This window comes from Tenebrio molitor, chromosome 2, assembly GCF_963966145.1.
Source record: "Tenebrio molitor chromosome 2, icTenMoli1.1, whole genome shotgun sequence".
In the NCBI taxonomy this organism is placed as follows: Eukaryota; Metazoa; Arthropoda; class Insecta; order Coleoptera; family Tenebrionidae; genus Tenebrio; species Tenebrio molitor.
The window spans coordinates 30,676,705-30,686,327 of record NC_091047.1 but is presented as its reverse complement, the minus strand read 5'-3'; the positions used below and the strand labels follow the sequence as shown (position 1 = coordinate 30,686,327).

The window sequence follows — 9,623 nt, the reverse complement described above, 5'->3', positions numbered from 1 at the left end:
TCCGATTGTCAAAAGTTGTGTAATTTAACGTGTAGGTACAGTTTATTTTTTAATCAAAGAACCACAACGCCGCAATTTACACCTAAAATAGAGCTGACAACATTGTACGCTTTTGACGTAGGGTGAAAAATCTCGTCTTATAAAAATTGAGGTTATTAGAGATATTAGTAGCGCAGCATGTTAATAAAGTTAATAACAACTAATGACAACTAATTTGAGAGTTTAATAAATGTCTTACTTTGCGAGGCATTTTTAATAACACATGTTCAAATTTTAGCTGGGAGTTTGCGTACTTTCAAGGACATTAAAAATGACAGACGCTGGCTGGTATAGCCAACATGTATCATTAAATTCCCTATATTTAGTAAAATTTTATATTTGCAAACTTAAATCAACAGGTCGTGGTTCTTTGATTAAAAAACAGACTATAGGTACTATTGGGAGCATAAAAAGTAGATTTATACCTACTATTTTCCTTTTACAAATGCCTTCTTCTTTTGATAAAGGTAGTTTTGATTGGGACTTTGCATTAAATAAATATTCGCTACCTGCTTACTTACACTCATTCCCTACAACCTACAATACTTAATGACAACGTCAATCAATTTAAAATAGGGTTAGAAACAGATACGGGTCATTTCATATTAAAAGTCAAGACAGTGATGTTGACGTCCCACTTTTTTTTCTCGCAATACTTAGTACTGACGAGACCGATGTATCAATTGTCAAATACTGAGTGGATAAGGCCCTTTGTTATCTTACACTTGAAATGTAACAATTGTCAGAAATTTTTTCCAATTCAGTACGACAAAGTGATGTTTCACAAAAATTACTTGAAACTTCGCACTTGTAAAAAAGTAGTGCTTCAAACACATGTTGCATAACTAACTATCATTACAAAAAAAAAGTGAATTCGTAATTGTGCAGTTATGGAGCTATAAAAGATAAAAAACCCTGCTGTACTACCTGCTGCAGTGTTGGTAAGTGCAAACAATGCATGTTCGAGGTTGTTTATACATCAAAACGTCAAAATCGCAAAAATCGTTGATTAATGAAAAAATAATGTATTAATGAGGTCCATTAATACACTATATTTTAGACAAAATAATTCATTAATGTTGAAATTAACAAGCAGTCAACGGAAAAGAATATTTCTCAAATACATCGTAAATGTTGTAAGGAAAATCGGGCTCTGACAACATCCAAACGCTGATAAGGAGCTGCGGGAATCCAATAGGTACGACTCGCCCGCTTACCCCTCGGGATACTTGGCTCGGGAGGGCACCTGCTTGAAGTGGTTGGCGTCATGATAACGTGGGAATCCAATAGGACGCACCCGCCTAACCCCGCATTATCATCTAGCTTTGTTTATATTACACCGTGTTGGGGTGGAAGGAATTCTAGTTTTTAGTTTAGAAACACATGTTAACAAGAGATCACCTCTCATTTTTGTATTAGAATTGTTAATTACCGTATTGACGTATTAATGAACTTTACAATTGCTTTATAATTTAAAGATTTCTTACAATGTATTTATTATTTAATAAACACTTGCCGCAGGAGCGTAGGAACGGCTTTGTCAATTATTGTCGTAGTTTTGTAAATATTCATATGTTATACAACTAGAGGATTGAAAATTCTCGATTACTCGACAACAACATCCTCGACTTGTATACGGGTAGACTATATCATGAATAAAATAAATAAATAAATAAACAGGTTCCCAAAACCGACTGGGAGCATTCAGTATCAGAGCGATTTAATGTGACGTTAATGTGACGGTTAGCGCAAAAAATTTTGTAAGTTAAGGCGGCGAACGAAAATACAAAGGAATACAGGATGTCCCAGAACTGGCTCCCCAGAGAAAACAGGTATGTGCCGACAACAAAAGAGACTCCAAATTGACTAAAATAAATTTTCTGCTAGCTCAAATTACCGAGTTATAAAGTTTTTAATTTCACCAATCCCGGAAGCTCGTCCTCAGGTATTATTAAAAAATCCGATCGGTTACTAAACAACAACAAAAAATCTCAGATATTGCAAAAATCAATAAAATGTTTGGGCAACTGGAAATTTGACGTTTTTCGACGTTTATCTGTCATCAACATCAAGACTTGACAATTGTAAGAGATAATAACTTCGACATAAAACAATAAAAATGGCGATTCTTAAAAGTACCATTTATTTAAATTTAAATAGGTAATAATGTTAAAGCAGATGTTCGAAATGACCACCATTCATTTGTATGCACAATAATTGTGCTCTACGTAACAAACTTCTTGTAGTAGTGTTAGTTATCATTTCTTCAGTAACTGAAACAAAAGCCTCCTGAATTCGAACTCTCAGATCAGCCTCTGAATTTATGGGCCGCCGATAAATGAGAGATTTCAAATGACCCCAGAGAAAAAAATCTAGTGGATTCAGATTTGGAGACGTGGCAGGCCAATGATGCGGTCCCCCTCGACCGATCCAGCGTTGTGGATATTAGTTATCCAAAATTTCCCGAACGTTTCTGCTAAAATGTGGTGGAGCACCATCATGTAGGAACCAGTCTTATCTTGCCCCCGTTAATCTTGCGGGGTACTCAAACGGTCCAATCTAGAGCGGGAGATTCGGAATTTTAACAAATGGAAGGATCCACCACACTTATACTTGCCAAACGATCGCCCAATAGCCCAGTCCACATATTAACAGAAAACCTATGTTGAAAACCTCTGGGAAATAATTCTCTCTGCCCAGATATGAAGGTTGTGATAATTGGAATAACCTTCCCTGCAAAATAGCGACTCATCAGAAAACAGTATCCGTGACAAGAAGTGCGGATCAGCATCGTTTTGGTTTATTAACCATAGACAAAATTCTCGCCTAATTGGATAATCCTCTGGCAGAAGATGTTGTACTCGTGTATAGTGGTACGGATGCCTCCTATTATCAGCTAGAACTCTCTGCACCGAACTCTTGGATAAACGAGAAACTGTTCGAATACTCCGGGTGCCGTCTTCCTCAAAGACATTCAATACGGCTTCCTCGTGTTCGACACTTCGACAGTCACATTTCTTGGAGCAACTTCTCTTCGAACTGGCTGCATCTGACCCGTTTCTCGACTACGAGCGATTAATTTCAGGATTGTCTTCTGATCCGGATGATTTTGTCTTTGCGGAAATTGTTCACGGTACAACCTTACCTACTGCTTCACGTGCATTATCCCCACGTCGTGCAAAAGTAAGAATCATATCTACGTACTCAGAGGAAGAATACATGTTAAATGATACACTTGAATTAAATATCGCAGCGAAATTGTATAACAAATGTCAAACTGACGTAAACAATCATTCTAATAAATGTAGTGGACCAAATTAAATGGACAGAATTATAGAGGTTTACGAATAAAAAGGAAACCTAGGCAACGCAAAATTGCAATTATTCCACCTTAATGGTGCTCAACTCTGATTGGTCAACTTCAGAATGTCGTTTCTCGGTTATCATTTGAGATAGGACTTTTTTTCTTCAAAATACACGTTAATATATTCGCCCTCAGGCTCCCTTTTTTCTCTGGGGAGCCCGTTCTGGGACAGCCTGTATATAAAGGTTCGTATATTCGAAATCGCCCTGGTTACTACAATAACCGCTGTAATACATGGTAACTAAAGAAAATCAAAGATTCTTATTGGTTTATAAAGTAATGAATGATATAGTCTCATATGCATTTAATTTTTGTAATGGTGAAAAAATAACTTTTTCCGTTGACCGCTTGTTAATTTCAATATTAATGAATTATTTTGTCTAAAATATAGTGTATTAATGGACCTCATTAATACACTATTTTTCTTAATCAACGATTCTTGCGATTTTGACATGCATTGTTTGCAATTACCAACACTGCAGGAGGTAATGCAGCAGGGTTTTCTATATTTTATAGCTCCATAACTGTACAATTACGAATTCACTTTTTCAAAAGCCGACCTTTTTGGTTATAATTCGCATGTCGTATTTTTCAAAGGTAACTAGGTTTTCTTAGCAACCGTGATTTTTACGTGAAATTGAATGTAAATGAAGTTAACGTCTTCTGACATTCTTTGTGGAAAAGTGAATAGAAAGTGTTGAAAAATTTAAAAATGGCCTACCCTGAGGACAAAAAAAGGATGAAGGTATTTTATAAGGTCTCATCTTTATCGAAAAAGATGAAATTGATTTTGATTTGGCCTTAATTTGAAATTTTGTCACAAAAAAAAAGTTTGCGGTCAACGAAAAAATTTTGTAATCAACTCATTTGTTAATGGGCGATTAATAATCTCAACTATTAAAGGCACTCACTCGCTACACTCGTTCGTGCTTTAAACAGTTTCGATTATTAATCGCCTTCATTAACAAACTAGTTTATTAAATAACTATAACTTCAACATCTAATTTAAATTGGTCTTTACTGAGGCAATTAAAAAAAACGATGAAAGCGAACAGACATCATAATTTATGTTTAAAAGAATTTTGCGTTTATTAAGTGGATTTTTATTTACACACACATTTTTTTTTTTCAAAACTATCCTGGATAGTAGAGTACAATGTAATTACGTACGAGGCAGAAATGTAAATTGTAATGTAAGTAGTTATATGGGTTTGAAGAAAAATAACGTAAACATTTTTTTATCAGAAAATATAAAAATAAAATTCGTAGTTTTGTGTGGTACGGCCCGGCCGACTCTGCCACCCCTAACGAGCCTTCACTGATAGCAACCACATGAGATCGTTCAAAGATTGTTTTCAAATAATAATTTTTTAATAGAACAAACTTGAATAATTTTTAAAATTAAATTGTCTTAAAACGCCAGTTTTAAGCGACGAGAAAATGGCATATGAAATTCCGAATTATGGATTATTTAATTCGTGATATTATCTATTTATCTATATAATCATTTACTCATGCCATAATCCGTTGCATTATAAACTAATTTTATAACATACTACAATCGAAAGCATAATAAATCATTTAATCTCTATTTTGTTATGACTGCGTCATTTTATAAAGTTGATTAATCAAGAAAACATCAAAGTGTTTAAGTTCATTTTAATATTTAAAAGTTCGTAGAAAAAAAAAACCATCTTGTATGACATTCATGTGAAAAGTAGTCCATTAATTGCAAAGTTTCCTACACGTGCCATAATAGTATATTAAAGAACGAGTTTTATAAGGGTTGATTTGGGGCACGAGTCCCAAGTGTAGAAAAAGACCCGTAGGGGAGTTTTCTATGGGACTAGTGCGCCAATACCCTTATAAAACCAGTTTTTTATGTTATTTTTTAGAATTTGCACCCTTGTTTTAATTTTTAAATAAAAAATAAATAAATTTTCAAATTCTAGGGAATTTCGTATTGATTGGTAATTCAAGGTAACGGATGCAGCTAAATCTGCAACAGATGAAAAGTAGAGTTTGAACATTAATATTGGAAGTTTTTTGGTGTTAAACGCTGAAATATTGATAAAAAATTCATTAAAGCATAGTGTATTTTTATAAAGCCATAAACGACTCCTACTGACTGATGTTTATAGAGGTGTGGAGTACTTTGTTGGTCCGGAATGAATGAGACGGCTTGATGCGTGGTTTGAGTTTAATGTAACAACAATAACAAGTAACGATAACAAAAGATAACAATGAATGGGTGAATAACAAAATGCTGAACGGCGTGGTTGGTGGTGCCGTGGTTGAAGCTGATCGGCGAGAGAGCGAGTCTAAGGACCTGTGCTAAGGACTCTAAGGCACGGATGATAGTCTAAGGGATGCGACGTCTTTTATCCCTTCGGTTTGGCTCCCCCTGGTGTCGACACGTACGTGTTGTGGTGCGTCGATAGAAGTCGCCACAGAGGTATTATAAACAAGGCCATCTGAATCAAAAAGCTACGCTTATAAGGCCGTTTCAATGTACATAATAATTGTTTCTGCAGAGTGGCCATAAAACAAAAGAAGACAGAACCTTATTGCGCGCCCTCGGTGGCCGATTAACGAATCAAAGCTACAATATTGGCGGCAATTTGAAATATTAACCTTCTATTTTACATGAAATGGTAAAAGCGTGTTTCATTTGTGGGGCAAAAGATGTTCCTCTTCTCATTTTTCGATTAATTACTTATTAGTTTTCACAGTCATAATCATAATTACTGTCATCTTATTAATGTTTTTGTTTTTTAGGCTTTTCCCACTGAAACTCCGGTTGAAATTCCTGTACCCCAAAGTCCTGTAGAGTCTTTCATCGTTCCAACTGTTCCAATGACATCCAAATCAATTCAAGTAAATAGTATTTCTGCGCAGTATATGCCACCAAATGGTTGAGATAATGGGCCCTCATTTGCTAGAAAATCCAGTACATACTTTCATTTTGTCTAGTACATAAAAATCAGAACTGCAAGCTGATAACAACTGCAACGCTGAAACCAGTTTTAGATAATACATATTTGTCAAGAAAAAACAGATTAATTAAAGAGGAAATGTGCAATCCAGAACAACAAAATCCTTTACAGAAAAATATTAAAGTTATAAATTGTTCTAACCTACCTTGTGTTGTGATTTCATGTTTTTTTGCAATTCTAATTTATTAGTATTTTGCTAGTCCAGAATGTATCCAAAATAAGCTCGGATCTTGGATATTTTATTGCATTCATGTTTTAATTGACGTTTTAAGCACTTAACCTCAAAGTAAAAAGTGGAAAAAGTGTCAATCGACTGCGTTCGAAATCGGTAGATGGAGCGCAAAAAGGTTCTGCCGCCCGAAATGTCACAGAAACAAAGTTTATATGGAAAAATCGAAAATTGAAACGGCCTTATAAGCGTAGCTTTTTGATTCAGATGGCCTTGATTATAAATGCAAATTCTAAAAACATACCTACGCTTCTCACTTCAGTATCAGAAGGATCAGAAGTAGCATTGCTCTCAAGGCTAACTTTATTGCCTGATTCAACAAAGTGTCAAAAAAAATGAGAAAAAAATGACAATTAATCTCATACAACATGATGATAGGTTATGATATTTACGACTGTTTTACAATGGAGCATTTTCGATTGCGTCAAAGAATGACCTTGACGATCAAAATTTATTGCTCGCGACTGTACTATCGCGGCCAAAATACTTTGGTCGTCACTTTTTGACACTTCAAATGTAAATCAAGTATTAATGTCAATATACATGACAATTTCAAATTATTCTTGTCAAAAATATGGCACCTTCAGTTTTTGATAAATATAGAATCGTCTTACTTGCTTCTGAAGGTTGTCTAAACCGCGACCATGTTGATCTTTTGCTTTTGAACCCTGCCTCCGCAGCTGGGATTTACCCCACCCGTATGACACTGATAGATTAAAATAATTTTGACAGTAGTAAAAAATAAGGTTAAACATCCTAAAGTTTGCTTTACAATTGAATGTCATTTATGTCACATTGACGACCAAAGAATTTTGGCCGCGATAGTATAGTTTTCCCATTTATAATTTGGTTTTACTACCAGCCCTGTTGTAAGATTGTTAAATACCCCGACAATAGGCAACTACCGCCATAAATCCTAGGACTGTAAAAGAAGGTCTGTTGTCTGACCAGGTTACAATATCTTCACTATCGCCAAAATCACAACCCCAGCCCCTAATAATTACAATTGCACTGCCATAAAACCAAATTATAAATGGGAAAACTATACAAGCGTGCGACTGAAATAGAAACAAAAGGTACGTCTTGTCCCCAGTACTTGACCTATTGCTGTATGTTCTCTTTATATCGTGTGTTCCACAAAAAACTCACTCGCAGCAAGCCATGACAAAAGTGAAGTATGTCTTAGTACCAGATGTGAAATGAACTACTAAAGTAAATTTATAGGTTATCTGTCACAACTCACAATATGATGAAAATTTGTAAGAAACAAATGAACTGCTTCCAATGATCCTAAAATCGACATGACCAGTCTATCTATCTCTATAGTCATGGCTTACTGCGAGTGAGTTTTTATTGGAACACACGATATATCTATACTGAAATAGTGCCATATTCGCCAATAAGAGACTCTGTCTCTTTCGATCTAGGAGGCCATTCCAGAAAACTACTAAGGTCGAGCTCTTAGCAAACCACTTTGTATTCAAGAGTTGCAAGATTCCAATCCTGAGCCGCCTGAGCTGCGTTGTTTCGAGGGTTTTCGCAGTCCCACACAATTGCACCTTGATATGTGCAAAAAACGCATATCACCAATATACGAATGTCGGATCAATATCTCCATATCTCAGTCTAATTCCACCCCTCAGTACCTACCTACCACAATCGTTTCAAACTCATGTCTAAATAGGCACATCCTGCTTTATTTCCATTGTGGCTGAAAATATGAGAAACGAGGAAAGAGGGAACGAATGGAAATAGTCTTTTTTCTACATAGGAAACATTTTGATAGTTATTTGATCAATAAGCATTATACAGGGTCATTACTCATTATAAATGATTGTACTCCAAGTTAGCGTAAAAAATTTATGGTTGGCGCTCCATATAAAAAATCATGAATAACACACCGTTCAGACACAGGTGTTAAATTAGTTGCATAACAACTCAGTATTTTTAGATTCAATCGTTAATTTAGAAAGAAAGAAATAAGTCTCATCATCGCGCATTTCACCTAAAAAATGACACTGACAGAAATTGACAATTTTTCATGTTGTGTGTAACTAGAATTTTCAAAAGTTATTTTGAATGCTTAATGCCGCCAGCATGGATTTATTAGTACTGGATACGGCAATACCCTATAAACGTATGTCGACTTTGAAAAAACATATCACAGACTTCGGTACCTTCCCCCATTTCATTCTAACCTGTATTAAAATATGTTTCTCTCTGTTATTACAATACGTATGTCGTTTTGATGTTTCGCAAATGTCAATTTTGAAGTTTGAAATTAATTCAAAAGTCTGAACTGTCATAAAACTTCCTGAATTCGTAAAATAGAATAATTGCAATAATGAAAACCTGCAGAATTTGTTCTACTCCTTATTGTTCTTCAAGATAAGACTTATCTTTTCACTGGTATGTACCTAAAATAGACGATTCTTTACAAATACCGAAGACCTGGGTGAAAAAATGATTTCAGTTTTCCAAAAGAAACCTTCTTAAGAAACAAATGGTTATCAGTGTGGAAGAGACAATCAAAGTTGCAAACGATGCGGTTATTTGTTCAAAACATTTCGGAATTCTGATTAGGATGAATGTAAAAAACCATGCAAAATTTTAAAAAGGGTTTGTATAGGTATCTTCACAATACCTGAATTTTCCTACCACACCTAATGCCCCCTTTAATTTCAATTTCGCAGAAGAACATTGTAGTGGCAACAAAGGTAGAGCGTATAAAACTTAAATATTTAATTTCTCTTTCATAACTTACTTACCTATTTTTAAAAATTGTTAGAAAATAAAACTACGGCTACTCAATCAGCAGATTCGAGATATAATGCAGATGTAACAGTAGAGCATTTTAGTAGCCCTCGAAAAGCAAAACGACATGTAAATATGATCCAACATGTTGACGAGCAAAGGGAAATACACTACGAATGTAAGAAAACTGCGAAAGCTCTTAACAAAAACAAGATAAGAAGAAAAAATGCTTTAATATTAT

The 9,623-nt window shown here is 34.9% G+C and overlaps 1 long non-coding RNA gene across 1 annotated transcript; it reads left to right on the top strand.

Annotated features, from left to right (window-relative positions):
* Positions 1-8,724: 8,724 nt before the first annotated feature.
* On the top strand, positions 8,725-9,345 carry LOC138124428 (uncharacterized). The gene is made up of 2 exons (XR_011157141.1): positions 8,725-9,037; positions 9,102-9,345. It is a non-coding gene; the product is annotated as an uncharacterized lncRNA (long non-coding RNA).
* Positions 9,346-9,623: the final 278 nt, after the last annotated feature.